Source organism: Vulpes lagopus, chromosome 14 (genome assembly GCF_018345385.1).
Source record: "Vulpes lagopus strain Blue_001 chromosome 14, ASM1834538v1, whole genome shotgun sequence".
NCBI classification, from domain to species: Eukaryota; Metazoa; Chordata; class Mammalia; order Carnivora; family Canidae; genus Vulpes; species Vulpes lagopus.
This window is the reverse complement of record NC_054837.1, coordinates 23,007,827-23,022,715: the sequence shown is the minus strand read 5'-3', so window position 1 is coordinate 23,022,715 and position 14,889 is coordinate 23,007,827. Positions and strand designations below refer to the sequence as shown.

Below are 14,889 nucleotides of genomic sequence, written 5' to 3'. Positions count from 1 at the left end.
GGTCACGGCATTATAGGATTCCATGTGTAGGAAATGTCCAGAATAGGCAAATCTCGCCACAGAAAATAGATGAAGGGGTTACCAGGGTTTGGGATAGGAAGGATGAGGAGTGATGTCATGGGTACGGGGTCTCTGCCTGGTCCTGGTCTCATGGGTCGGCGGTGGGGCCATCTTATAGTCTCGCTGTGCTAAGGGGTCACCAGGCAGGAGGAGGGTCACACACACCAGCAGGTCAGAGACAACCCCCAAGGAGAAGGCAGGAGACAGGAGAGCAGAGAAAGGGGCATGAAATCCCCCCACGAGGCCCAGCCTCCCTCATCTGACTCCAGAAGAAATGCAACATCAGACTTCACCACATCCATTATGGGGTAGTCAGGACTACTGGAGTCTTTATTTCCAGGGGCCCAAGTCTGGTGGCAAAGGATGCAAAACATATCACCTGCCCCCTCCTGAATCCATGCTGGCTCTCAGGGGACGACTCCCCCACACTCCACCCTCTGACAGAGGCCTCATCACTCATTAACAGACATTTACTGAGCACCTCCACTTTGCTTGGCACCTGCTAGATGCTGGGGGCTGAGGGGGGGCGACACAAAAGGCAGAGCCCTCATCTACTGGAAACAAGCATCGTCCCGCTGGGATCCAGGATAATAAACGTGGCGTCAGCTTGCCAAGGGGCACCAGAGTTGGAGTGGGGCTGCTAGTCCACAGGGATGGGGCGGGAGGGAGGCAGTGCCCTACGGGATCCTGCAGGCTGAGGGCGAGGCCGGGGCGGGCAGGGCTGGCAGGGGCAGAGTGGAAGAGCTCGGGAAGCCTCGGGTTCTTCACCGCAGGAGGAAGGCAGACGAAGGACAGGGGAGCCAGGGGGCAGGGGGCCGGCGGTCACAGGCACTGAGCTAAAGCATTTAGCCTTCACCTGGAGTTGAGTTTGTGTGGGATGCTAAGGCAAAGGACAGCAAGATCCCATGTGCCTGGTGACAGAACAGAGTGGTAGGTGCAAGGGACCAGGATGCAGGAACTGACTGAGAGGCTGGGGGAGGCGGGGGGGGGGGGCAGTCCGGGTGGGAGGGGTTGTGCTCCAATGCAGTTGCAAGGAGCAAGGGCTGCTGAAAGTCTGCTCCTGCTCTCTCCAGGGGCTCCCCAGGAGCCACCCTGCCCCAGGACACCAAGCGGCATCCCTGGGAAGGTCTCACCTCAGTGGCTCCCGGGGCCCCCAAAGCCCTCCTGCTTGCCATGTCCTGACAGGCTGGCCAGGACCCCAGCCAAGCACGGGGCCAGGACCCCAGCCAAACTCGCAGCATACAGAGGGGAGCCGGGTCAGACAGAAAGGTGGGCACACACTGGCTGCCAAGAGCTGCTGGCTCAGTCCCCAGCTTCACGTCCTACTTAACTGTCTCGGTGAGGCTGCTGCTGCCACCGCCTCCTCCATATCACGGAGATAATAATAGCACCACCTTCGTGAGGCTGTTCCCACCCTGGGAAACAATCAAAATCGCATACACACAATGCACGATGGCCAAAAGGTAGGAACACCCAAGTGTCCACCAACCGGTGGGCAGATAAACAACATAGGGTGGCTCTACACAACAGAATGTTACTCTGCCACAGGCAGGGAGGCCGCATGGACACCTGCTACAACATGGATGGCCCTGAAAACGTGATGCCACGTGGAAGAAGCCAGACGTGCAAGGCCACTGCTGTGTGCTGCCATTTACACCATGTGAGTCCATCCAGAGGGATGGAAAGTAGGTTTGCAGTTGCCAGCAGCTGGCGGGGCAGGGGGTGTTCAGGAGTGGCTGACGGGCATGAAGTTGCTTTCTGGGGTGTTGATGTCCTGGAACTCGATCCCAGTGAGGGCTGCACAACACTGTGGATGCACTTAATGCCAACGAACCGTACGCTCGAAAATGGTGAAGATGGGGCGCCTGCGTGGCTCAGTCAGTTAAGCAGCTGCCTTCGGCTCAGGTCATGATCTCAGGGTCCTGGGATCCAGCCCCGTGTTGGGCTCCCTGCTCAGTGGGGAGTCTGCTTCTCCCTCTCCCTCTACCTGCCACTCCCTTTGCTGTGTTCTCTGTGAAGTGAATTTAAAAAAAATCTTAAAAAAAAGGGGGGGGGGAATGGTGAAGATGGTCAATTATAGGCCACGTGAATTTTTCCCTAATTAAATAATAAAAAAAAAAAATCACGTACATTTTGCACTGGGCAGGAGAAGCTGAGGCACCAGGGTTGCCACAAGAGCTGCCATGATGACCCTAAAGTAATAAGCTTGTGGTACCTACCCACTCATCTCTCTTCCACCAGCTCTGGCTCAGGGCGGCTTTGGAGGGAAGAGGCAACTTGCATGCTGCCCGGAGCTACAGCCAAAGCAGTGACTAATCCTGGGCCTGGGGGCGGGGAGGGAGCACGGAGGGAGCACGGAGGGAGCACGGAGGGAGCACGGAGGGAGCACGGAGGGAGCACGGAGGGAGCACGGAGGGAGCACGGAGGGCTGGCTTCCGTGGCCTGGAAGGGACCGGCCCTCAGGTGCCACCCTTGGCCCATCACTGAAGATGCTCCGTGGTACAGATGCCCTTCTTCCCTCCTGCACCTGCGCCACGTGCTGTGTGAACACCTCACAGACCACGCCTCGCTGCTAGGATTTTTAAATAAACCAAAGATACACTTGGGTACACTTGGCCTTGAGAAGGAAACTATCAAAGGCAATTCTAGTCTCCAAAGCAGAAGCAGCAACAAGAAGGTTAAGTGATGCTTTTTATCCAGCACCTTCCAACCCTTTACATGTACACTTTAGCCCCACCGGTAGGTGCAAGAGCCAGGAAATTCCTGGTAGAAGCCACCCAGGCCCTGCCACTATGAGGATGGTGTTTATTTTAAGGTCAACTATGGGGATGCCTGGGTTGAGCATCTGCCTTTGGCTCAGGGTGTGATCCCAGGGTCCTGGGATTGAGTCCCTCATCAAGCTCCCTGTGGGAGCTTCTCCCTCTGCCTATGTCTCTCTCGTGAATAAATAAATAATTTTTTAAACGGTCAGGTAGCAAGGGGCTCATGAGGATCTCTGCAGGTTTTTTTCCACATGCAATGAATCCTCCAGTTCTCAAGACTGGAGCAGAAGCTGAGGCAGAACAAAGTGACTCGACTTTAGAAAACATCCTCCTCTCATGAGCAATGAGACAACTTGGAACACTGTCAGAGTGGGTAGGCAGCACCCTCAAAATCACACAGTCTGTGCTTTGCTCATCTATGCTCCCCTTCCCACAGCCCTGCTCTGTTCTTTGCCATTTGCCTTATAGCAGCAGTACCACCGGCCACGTGGATGCATTTCCTCAGAGGCAGGAGCTAAGCCCAAGGCTTGGCACACATCATCTTATTTTGTCCACATCTCAGGGCCTGCCTTGGAGGGTGCTCATCACATTCCCTTACAGATAAACCCGAGTCTCAGAGAGGTTAGGTCATTTGCTGATATAAGCTGCAGACCTGGGAGTGCCAGACACTGCTGAGGTGACCCAGACTTAGCAAAGGCTCTAACAGCTAAGGGTGGGAAGCTTCCAGCCTGCTGAGTGACAGGTGTGGCCTTGGTTCTATGTAAGCCAGAAGTGAGACTCCTATCAAAAGCTGAAGCAGAGGGGCGCCTGGGTGGCTTAGTCAGTTGTTGTGTCCGACTCTCCATCTCACAGTCGTGAGTTCAAGGCCCGTGTTGGGCTTCATACTGGGTATGGAGCCTACTTGGAAAAAAAAAAAAAAGCTGAATCGGAAAAGGCTGCTTCCCCATATAAGATAGGCTAGAAAAAATATTCCCTACTGTCTCAAGAATCAACAAGGAACTGGACTCTGCTAAGGAGGTGGCTGGGCACAGAAGAAAGGGGTAAGCCTCTATGATGAATCAAAACAGCAAGCCTATGCCATGCACAGGTGAAAAACCCAAACGTCCATGGTACAGAAAAGCCAAATTGATTAATTAATATAAAAAGTGCTTCTAGACCAGTGACAGCTCTAAGGGACTTAGCATAATAACTGCAAAGTACTGTGTGAGGTACTTCTATAACCCAGGGACTCTCATGGGAGAGGTACTTTAGGTAAGCCTTTCTCCACTTGGTTTGGCCTCGGCATAAATCTGGAGTTGAAGATAGTTCTAGAAAGATGTGAAAACCAGAGGAGATAGCTTTGTCAAATGTGAGCTCATAATCAAAACTCAAACCATACTAGCAAATGAACTACCATAATGGATGTATCAGCAGACACAATTAACAAAAGGAATGATACCTGCTTTGCTTTGAATTTGTTAACACCATCCTGATTGACTGGATTTATTCCAGGGATGCAAGGCTGTTTCAATATTCGTGAAGTAATCAAAGTGATACATCACACTAACAAGAGAAAAGATAAAAAACCATATGACAATATCGATAGATGCAGAAAAAGCATCTAACAACATACAATATCCATTCATGATTAAAACACTCAACAAAGTAGATTTAGAGGGAATATACCTGAATATAATAAAGTCCATATATGAAAAACCTATAGCTAACAACATATTCAATGCTGAAGAGTTTTTCCTCTAAGAACACCACAAGGTTATCCTCTCTCATCGCTTTTATTCAATGTAGTACTGGAAGTCCTAGCTGCAGCAATCAGACTAGAAATAAAAGGCATCCAAATTGGTAAGGAAGAAATAAAGTTATCACTATTTGCAGATGACATGACACTATATATAGAAAACCCTAAATAGTCCACCAAAAAGCTATTAGAATAATTTAATTCAGTAAAGTTATAGAATATAATATATTCAGAAATCTGTTGCCTTTCTATACACTAATAATGAAGCAGCAGATAAAGAAATTAATAAAACAATCCCATTTACAATTGCACCAAAAAGAATAAATTTAACCAAGGTGAAAGACCTGTACTCTGAAAACTATAAGACATTGATGAAAGAAACTGAAGATGACACGAATGGAAAGATATACCATACTCATGGATTGGAAAACTATTGTTAAAATGTTCATACTACCCAAAACAACCTACAGATCCAATGCACTGCCTATAAAAATGGAAATAGCATTTTTCACAGAACCAGAACAAATCAGCCTAAAATTTGTATGGAGCCACAGAAGACCCTGAATAGTCAAAGCAATCTTGAGTAAGATGAACAAAGCTGGAGGTATCAGAGTCTCAAATGTCAAAATATATTACAAAGCTATAATAATCAAAACAGTATAATACTGGCACAAAACCACATAGGTCAATGCAACAGGATAGAGAGCCCAGAAATAAATCCATGTTCATGGTCAATTTATCTATGACAAAGGAGGCAAGAATACAAAATGGGGAACAGTCTTTTTAATAAGTGTTGGGAACACTCAGCTACATGCAAAAAGAGAAAACGGGACCACTTTCTTACACCGTACATAAAAATAAACTTGAAATAAAGACCTAAATGTGAGACCTGGAACCATAAAACTCCTAAAAGAGGGATCCCTGGGTGGCGCAGCGGTTTAGCGCTTGCCTTTGGCCCAGGGCGCGATCCTGGAGACCCGGGATCGAGTCCCACATCGGGCTCCCGGTGCATGGAGCCTGCCTCTCCCTCTGCCTGTGTCTCTGCCTCTCTCTCTCTCTCTCTCTCTCTCTCTCTGTGACCATCATAAATAATAAATTAAAAAAAAAACTCCTAAAAGAAAAGGTAGGCAGTCATCTCTTGAACATCAAGCTTAGCAACATATTTATGGATGTCTTCTCAGGCTAAAGAAAGAAAAGCAAAAATAAACAAATGGGACTACACAAAAATAAAAAAGTTTCCACACAGCAAAGGAAACCATCAACAGAACAAAAAGTCAACCTACTGAATGGGAGAAGGTATTTGCAAAAGATATATCCAATAAGGGGTTAATATCCAAAATATATAATTCCTACACCACCAAAAAACTCCAAATAAGCCTATTAAAAAATGGGCAGAGTACCTGAACAGACATTTTTTCCTCAAAGAAAACAGATGGCTGACAGACACACAAAAAGATGGTCAACATCACTAATCATCAGGGAAGCCCAAATCAAAACCACAATATCACTTCACACCAGTCAGAATGGCTAATATCAAAAAGGCAAACAACAAGTGTTGGCGAGGACTTGGAGAAAAGGGAACCCTGGTGTACTGCTGGTGAGAATGTAAACTGGTGCAGCCACCAAGGAAAACAGTACAGAGGTTCCTCAAAACTTTTTTTAAAGAGTGATACCACATGATCTAGTAATTCCACTACTGGTTGCTTTACCCAAAGAAAATGAAAACACTAATTTGAAGATACACACACCTCTATGTTCATTGTAGTATTATATACCTTGGCCAAGATATGGTAGCAACCATATCAGTGTCCACTGATAGATGAAAAGATAAAGATGTGCACACACACAGACACACACACACACTGCAATATTACTCAGCCAATAAAAAGAATGAAATCTTGCCATTTGTGACAACACATTTGTGACAATACCCTAGAGGGTATTATGCTAAGTGAAATAAGCCAGAGAAAGTAATCAGATAAATAGCATATGATTTCACTTATACATGGTATCTATAAAACAAATAGACTCTTAAATACCAAGAACTGGTGGTTACTAGCGAGGAGGTGTGTGAGGAGGGATGGCTGAAATGAGTGAAGGGGACTAAGAGGGACAAGCTTCCAGTTACAGAAAAGTCACAGAGATGAAAGGTACAGCATGGGGAATAGAGACAATACTGTAGTAACCCTGGATGGTGAAAAATGGTGACAACACTTATCCTGATGAGCATTGAGTAATATACCAAATTGGCAAATCACTATGTTGCATATCGGAAACTAACAGTGTAGGTCAACTCTATTTAAATAAATTTTGTTTAAATAAAAAAATTGGAGGGCACTTGGCTGGCTGAGTCAGTAGAGCATCTGACTCCTGATCTTGGGGTCATGAGTTTGAGCTTCATGTTGGGGGTAGAATTTAAAATTTTTTTTTAATTTTTTTGAAGTTTTTTTTTTTTAATTTTAAAATAGAGAGAGTGAAACAGAAGAGACTATACAGTAAGGGTTAAATTATTACAAATAATGAAAGGACAATAGTATATGACAAAAGCAGTGAATCCAAAAACCACATAGAACTTATAAAGTGTTTTTTCAAAGTTACCAGGGGGGTGAGGGCACCTGGGTGGTACAGTTGGTTAAGTCTCCAACTCTTGGTTTTGGTTCAGGTCAGGATATCGAACACCATGTCAGGCTCTGCACTCAGTGTGGAGTCTGCATAAGACTCTCTCTCGGGATCCCTGGGTGGTGCAGCGGTTTGGCGCCTGCCTTTGGCCCAGGGCGTGATCCTGGAGACCCGGGATCGAGTCCCACATCGGGCTCCCAGTGCATGGAGCCTGCTTCTCCCTCTGCCTGTGTCTCTGCCTCTCTCTCTCTCTGTGACTATCATAAATAAATAAAAATTTAAAAAAAAAAGACTCTCTCTCTCTCTCTCTCTCTGCCTCTCCTTCTGTCCCTCCCCACACTCACTTGCTCTTTCTAAAATAAATAAATCTTTAAAAAAATAAAAGTCACTGAAATTTAAAAACCTAAAGGGCAGCAAGATTATAATAGCTAAATAAAGAATTAGTGAATTGGGGATCCCTGGGTGGCGCAGCGGTTTGGTGCCTGCCTTTGGCCCAGGGCGCGATCCTGGAGAACCGGGATCGAATCCCACATCGGGCTCCCGGTGAATGGAGCCTGCTTCTCCCTCTGCCTATGTCTCTGCCTCTCTCTCTCTCTCTCTCTCTCTCTGTGACTATCATAAATAAATAAAAATTAAAAAAATTAAAAAAAAAGAATTAGTGAATTGGAAGACAGACCTATGGAAATAACTCCGAAAATCAAAGAACAATAAAACAATAGAAAATATGAAACAGAGGTAGTAAAGAGGCATTCAGGACCAAATGACATGGCCCCATCTATTTCTAATAGGAATTACTGTAAAAAATAAAGATGGTGGGGGGGGTGGAGAATACATTTATAATGTAAGATGTAGCCTTCTTTAGAATAAAACAGCATTAATAATAAATAAAACAAATCTATACCTAGACACAGTGCAGTAAAAAAAAAAAAAAATCCCAGAAATCTAGAAGAGATACAAAAGCAGAGCTCTACCAAACAAATATCAATCAGACAAAAAAGCTGACTTCTCAACAGCAGCAAGAGACCAAAACCAAAGTGCTGAGAGAAGATATGCAGGATTTTATACTCAGCCGAATGATCGACTGAGTATGTTGGCAAAAATCTAGACATTTTCAGACAAAGCTGACAACTTGTGGAGATTCACTGAAAAATCTATGGAAAGGTGTATCATGTAAGAAAATGAAATCTATACAGAAAAACTTTTACAAGATTTAATAGGGTCTGCATAAAACAGTAATAAAACAAATGCATAGGTTTTTTTTAAAATTTTTATTTATTTCTGATAGTCACACAGAGAGAGAGAGAGAGGCAGAGACACAGGCAGAGGGAGAAGCAGGCTCCATGCACCGGGAGCCTGACATGGGATTCGATCCCGGGTCTCCAGGATCATGCCCTGGGCCAAAGGCAGGCGCTAAACCGCTGTGCCACCCAGGGATCCCCCAATGCATAGGTTTTAAAAAATGTAGAAAAAATATGAGAGTGTCACAAATTAAAGCATGTTAAGGAACCTGATCATCAGCACAAGGGAAAGATAAAGATTAATGTCAGGCATGTCAAAGGTGGCAGCGTGTCAAAAAACAAAACAAAACAAAACGGGATCCCTGGGTGACTCAGTGGTTTAGCTCCTGCCTTCAGCCCAGGGCATGATCCTGGAGACCCGGAATCAAATCCCACGTCAGGCTCCCTGCATGGAGCCTGCCTCTTCCTCTGCCTATGTCTCTGCATCTCTCTCTCTCTCTCTCTTTCTCTCTCTCTCTCTCTCTCTCTCCCCCCTGAATAAATAAATAAAATCTTAAAAAAAAAATAAAAAGGAAAGAATTAGTGAAGTTACAGAATGCCTTTATTTTTTTTTTTAATTTTTATTTATTTACGATAGTCACAGAGAGAGAAAGAGAGAGAGGCAGAGACATAGGCAGAGGGAGAAGCAGGCTTCATGCACCGGAAGCCCGATGTGGGATTCGATCCCGGGTCTCCAGGATCGCGCCCTGAGCCAAAGGCAGGCGCCAAACCGCTGCGCCACCCAGGGATCCCCAGAATGCCTTTAAAAGGGAGAAAGCCAGCTTCTGTAAGGTTTCTAATTGAAAGTATCAGTACTTGCTAACAACAATTGAACACGTGTGATGTGTCAAGAGCTTTACTCTTCACAATAGGGCTGTGACACATTCCCATTTGACAGATGAGAAAACGGAGGGGTGCAAAGTTACTGCCCGGACAGTAAAAGGCAGTGCCACGATTCAGGTCTTCATTATCTGCTGGTAGAGGCCATGCAGCAGGGCTGGGGGGTGGGGGCAGTGTGTGCCCATGTGGGACCCCGGCTGCGGTCCTGGGGAATGCAAGCGAGGACCAGAGAAGAGAGCCCCTGGGAACACCAGGTGGGTGAGGCCTGCTGAGTGCTGGGTGCTCACTCCGGGTTGACCCCGGGGACCCTGGAGGGAGCGCTCAGGAGGAAGGGAATCCCTGCTAGGCTCGGCGCACAGCGAGGTCATCCAGCCTAGCCACCTTCTCCCTCCATCACGCGTGGTCCATGACTCGGCCACACGGGTAGTGAGGCCTCCTGCTGGCCACCTGCCCACCCCGCCCAGAGGCACTGGATCCCCGAGACCTGAACGGGTCTGCTCACCTCCTAGGGAGCCGCGCTGAGAGCAGAAGACCCACCTCTGACAGCCTGCCCATCCACAAAGGTCACACCACTAGGACAACAAAGGCCCTTTTTGTCCTTGTATTTAAGGACCAGTGGAAATCACCCATTCGACCTTCCGGCTTTATGAATTAATAATAAAGTTGGAACAGAGACAGGATGGCTTGCAGGCCCGGGCACCGCCTCCCCCTCCCTGCCCCAATCACCTTGCCTGCTGCCACCAGCATGGGCACCAGGGGGCCCTGCCTTATGTTCCCAAAGCAGTGGACGCTTCTGAGCCAAAAACCACCTTGCTCCCTTGGCTTCAGATAGCAAACACTTGAAATGCTCCGCGGGAGGAAAAGCATCTTATCGACACTCGAGGTTTTCTGTCTGTATGACTGGGGCCTACGGTGCGTCTGAACATTGATTACATTCTGTGCTGCGTTCTGGGGACCATTAACTCACAAAAAAATATCCTGCCGGGGTGGGGGTAGGATGAGAAAGATGCGTAAGGGATCTGATTACTACTCATTTGCGGAGTCTTGGAGCGGACTACCAAGGACTTTCACGCAGAGAAAGCACGAATTCTTCCTCCAAAACAGACATGAGCCACCCAGGAAGACCCCGGGAAACAGAGAAGGCTGCACATTCCTGCTCTTCCTCCTGGAACCCCTAATTTCCCTCTCATGGCCACCACTGGGCTTGGCTCCCTGGGGGCAGCCCACAATTCCAGAACTTTCCAGAACACGATACCAAGCCTATCTGCTTCGAGGTCCAATTCTCCCTCTTCCAACTCAGTAAACAAGTGTGGGGGGCCCTATTAATGAGGTCGTGGGGTAACACAGTTTTGCCTCTCCCAGATATCTAGACCCTTTGGCTCAGTCTACCTTATGTGGGGTTTACGTCACATGGGAGAGGCAGTTTTGAATTTGGTCTCCACACTCAGCATCCCAGTGTCCTCGAGCAGCCCCTTCACACATCTGGGCCTCATCTGTAAATTGGCAGCAGTACACTATGATGGTGAGATGACCCGGCCTGGTCAGAGGACAAAATATCAGCATGGGCCAGAGCAGGGAAGCTTCTGGGTGCCCAGCAATGAAGTTCACTTGCCACTCGGCCCTTATAAAAGCTTCCCAAAGGGGGATCCCTGGGTGGCTCAGCGGTTTAGCACCTGCCTTCAGCCCGGGGCATGATCCTGGAGTCCCGGGATCAAGTCCCACCTTGGGCTCCCTGCATGGAGCCTGCTTCTCCCTCTGCCTTGTCTCTTTGTCTCTCATGAATAAATAAATAAAATCTTAAAAAAAAAAAAAAAACTTCCCAAAGCAGCCTGCACGTTTCCACACTTTGAGCACCCAGGGAGGTGAGTGGGGGCAGGGAGGAAATCTGGATATCCCAAAGGGCTGGGGCCACTGTGGCCACCCAGCAGATCATTTCTCTCCAGCTTACCCGGAGAGCTCAGCCTGGGGGCACCGACCCTCCCCAGGCCTCCCAGGCATGTTTGTTCCTCCCTGCCCAGGAGATGCAGTTTTTCATTTTTTTCCTTGAAAACTTGTTTTTAATCATTTTCTTGTTAAAGTATGATTTTTTTTTGTTAAAGTATTATTTACACACAATGGAATACATCTTCACTGTTTTGAGAACCTGATGAGCCCTGGGGATTCGCTCCCCAGAGCCACACAGACACAACTGAGCACCTGCACCGCCACCACCCCCCTGAGCCCCAGAGCTCCAGGGGGGCTGGGGAGGTATCTGGTCCACCCCGGTACCCAGACGGAATACGGCACATGGTGAGTAGGCTGAGGCTGTGGTCTGGGGCCACCTGAGGACTTTATAGGCGGAAGTCCAGGGGAAAACATGGGGCCACCCCCACCAGCTGGCATGGGCCACACAGGCCTCTGGTTCCCTCCCCAGTGAGGGGGGTCTGGGGATCACACCAGAAGCGGAATCCCAGCTCTTACTTCTCAGCAGCCTGTGGCCTCGGGCAAAGTGGCATGCTCTCCGGAGCTTCCACATCCTCATCTGAGAAATGGGAACCCGTGGTGTTCCTGGGGGCCTTGCACGAGCAGCTATGGATAAACTGCTCGGCTCAGCTCTGCGTTTGGCAGATGACAGGCACCTGGTAAACACTCGCTGTCACCGTTAAGAGGTCTGAACTCCAGATCTGGGACATTGTTTTTTTGCTTCTTCCTTCTGGCAGCTTCTTGGCATCTATATAGATATGCCTGTGGAGCTGTTCTGAAGCCTGAAGGAAAAAAAATAGACCCTCCACCTTTCCCAGAATCCTCCACTTATTATTTCCTTTCCAGCCCCAGGAGCAGGCATGGATGGGGGAGGCAGGAAATGGCCACGTCCAGGCCAGCTCAAGGTGGTGACAGGGAGCAGATTTTGGAGAGGGAGTCCCAAGGGGGCCTTTCTTCCTGGCGGGGGCCCACTTCACACCTCGGGACACACACCGGGCTCGACTCCACTCCTGCTGTGGAAGGAGCATCAGAAAGGCCAGCCCGCCAGGCCGGCTGCTTAATGGGAATTTTAACAATCTAGGTAGTCAGCTTTCTTGGCTCAGAAAAGATGTTTGGGAAGACTTAAAACATTAAAAAAAAAAAAAAAAATCAATGAGACTCACAGGCAAGGGGAGGTGGGTGTGCAACTCGAAAGATGCCCTGCGTGGGCAAGCTGGTGCTCAGGCCTATTTTTGGTGGGGCTGGCTCAGCGCTGAAGCCCACAGGATGCATCTCATGGTGCCAGGAGGGCTGGCATGGCCAACGCCAGCTGGTGGGGTGGCATTCACAGTTCTCTTGGACACATGTCCCCAGGCAATACTCATCGGGTTATATAGTCCCTGGGGTCTCCACTCTTCAACATGAACCTCTTCTGTTCTGAGTAGGATGCACACATATAAAGGTGAACAAGACACCTCCCAGCTCTCGGGAAGCTCCAAGTTTCGAGGGGGTGGCAGGTGACAAAGCTGACAGTTCTAAAGTGGTGTGGTGTGTGCTATAAACGGGAGGGAATGCAGGGGCTTTGGGAGTCTCAAGAATGCACATTAACCCTCAAAAGGTTGGATGGGGGAGTAGCCAGGGTGGCTTCTGGAAGGCAGCAACAGCCAAGCAGAGCCCTGCATGACGAAGAGCGTGGGCTTCATAAGGAGACAGGGTTAAGAGAAAATGTTTGTGATCTTAACCTGGCCGGTGCTTACAGAAGTATCCCCTTACGTAAACACCAAATTATGCACAGTAAAGTGAAGAGTGCTCCAGGCAGAGGGAATGGCTTGTACAAAGGCCCAGAAGTGAGAAAAATAGACGAGCAGACTGTTTCTAGCTCTTCTGCGTTCCTAGAAATCTGAGAGGCAACCCAACACAGAGAAAGCACGGTGTTGGCAGGGGACGGACTTGGGGATCCTCTGATCCCCTACTCCTCTACTTATTATCTGTGGGGCTGCAAGCAAGTTGCTTTACCTCTCTGAGCCTCAGTTTCCCTATCTGTACAATGGCCATATTGCCATCTTCCACGGAGGATTATCATGAAGATTCCACCAGAGTGCAGGCAAAGCATTCAGCACGGAGCCTGGTGCTCAAAGAATGATGTCCATCATCACCATCCTGTGCTCACCCTGCTCACCATTTCCAGAGGGAGTCCTCAGAAAGGGACCAGACTGGACTCTTCAATTTAGGGACCATCCTGGTCCTGGAAGAGGCAGGGGCCGCTCAGCAACCTTGTGGGCACAGCCTGTTCCCTGGCTGACTAGGCCTTGGGCTGAATACTTCCCAAGGATTCTTGTAGGAGCAGGGCCCTGGGAGTGGACACTCCCATGCCAAGCTAAGCACTTCACATATACATCATCTCACTGAATCCACGGAACCACCCGAGGATCCAGATGGGGACGCGGACACTCAGAGTGTCATGCAGCTGGGAAGAAGTGGGATCAAGCCTGAACTCTTAGCCGTGGTTTGGAGTGATGGGGACATACAAACGGGTTTAAAAATGTAGCCAATGCTACTAAACACCTGCCCAAAGCCACATACCTAGCAAGATCCTTTAAATCCGGCTTCCCCCTGACTATGGCTGCATCCTCATCTCATACAATTCTCATTTGTCCTCAATGTCTTCCTGCCATAGGACCTTTCCATGTGCCATTCCCTCTGTCCCAAACTGTACTTTCTTGCTGATCTTTGTGTAAACGGTTCCTTTTTATTTGAGTTTCTGCTCCATTTTGGCCTCCTCAGAGAAGCCCTCCTGGTCTCCCCTAAGGAAACATTTCCCTTAAGGAAACATTTCCCTACCCTTCCCCTGACTCTCATGCCACTGTGTGTCTCCCCCTCAGGAACATCAGCCTCTCTGGATCACCTCTAAGTCCCCAAGTCCTTGATCAATGGATTCTTGCTGAACGAGTTAAAATGCCTAGACTGTGCCAGCCCCTTTCCGAGGACTAGGGGGACCTTTCCACCTAAAGTTCAAAGAACTGAAGGCGTTCCTTCTCCCTTCTAGACTGACCTCACAACCTCTTTCTCCCCCATCTCCCTTCACCCTTTGGAGTATGAAACTGGAATCCCAGGCAACTAGAAGGGAAGCCGCATCAGCCACTTGTAGGAAGGCTACAGGGGGAGCACTCAGATCTGTCTTGCCCACACAAGACTGGACCCAGGAAAGAGACATGACTTCCAGCATGCTCTGCGGTCCCATCACCTGTCACACTCCCCACCAGATGGAATTCCCCCCAAGTGCCTGCGTGGGGGCTGCCACCATGCTGGCAGATGTCCCAGCTACAAGGAACCCCAACTTCCACCAGTCCAAATACAAGGCACCAAGAGGTCACTTGGTGACAAAACCAGGGGGGAAACCCAGGAAAGAAAGAGGGGAATCCCGCCTCTCTCACGTTAGCCGTGGGGCTGAAGTGCACTTAAGACTTTCTGAAGCAGAACATTTACACAGGATTCAAGATGAAAATATAACAAATTTACTGTGAAGAGCTCACCCCCTCTCCGTCCCTTGCACCGAATCTGCAAGTATTTGCTATTCTTACTTCCTTGTGGATCGTTTCAGAGTTCCTGATGCCAAACAAATCACAACTATAAGCTCAGCATCTTTAAAGAGTGT

General features: G+C 48.5%; 1 protein-coding gene across 1 annotated transcript in view; it reads right to left on the bottom strand.

Moving 5' to 3' along the window:
- The window catches only part of TESC (tescalcin), a 56,697-nt gene that overhangs the window by 32,785 nt on the left and 9,023 nt on the right, over positions 1–14,889 (bottom strand). The window lies entirely within an intron of this gene.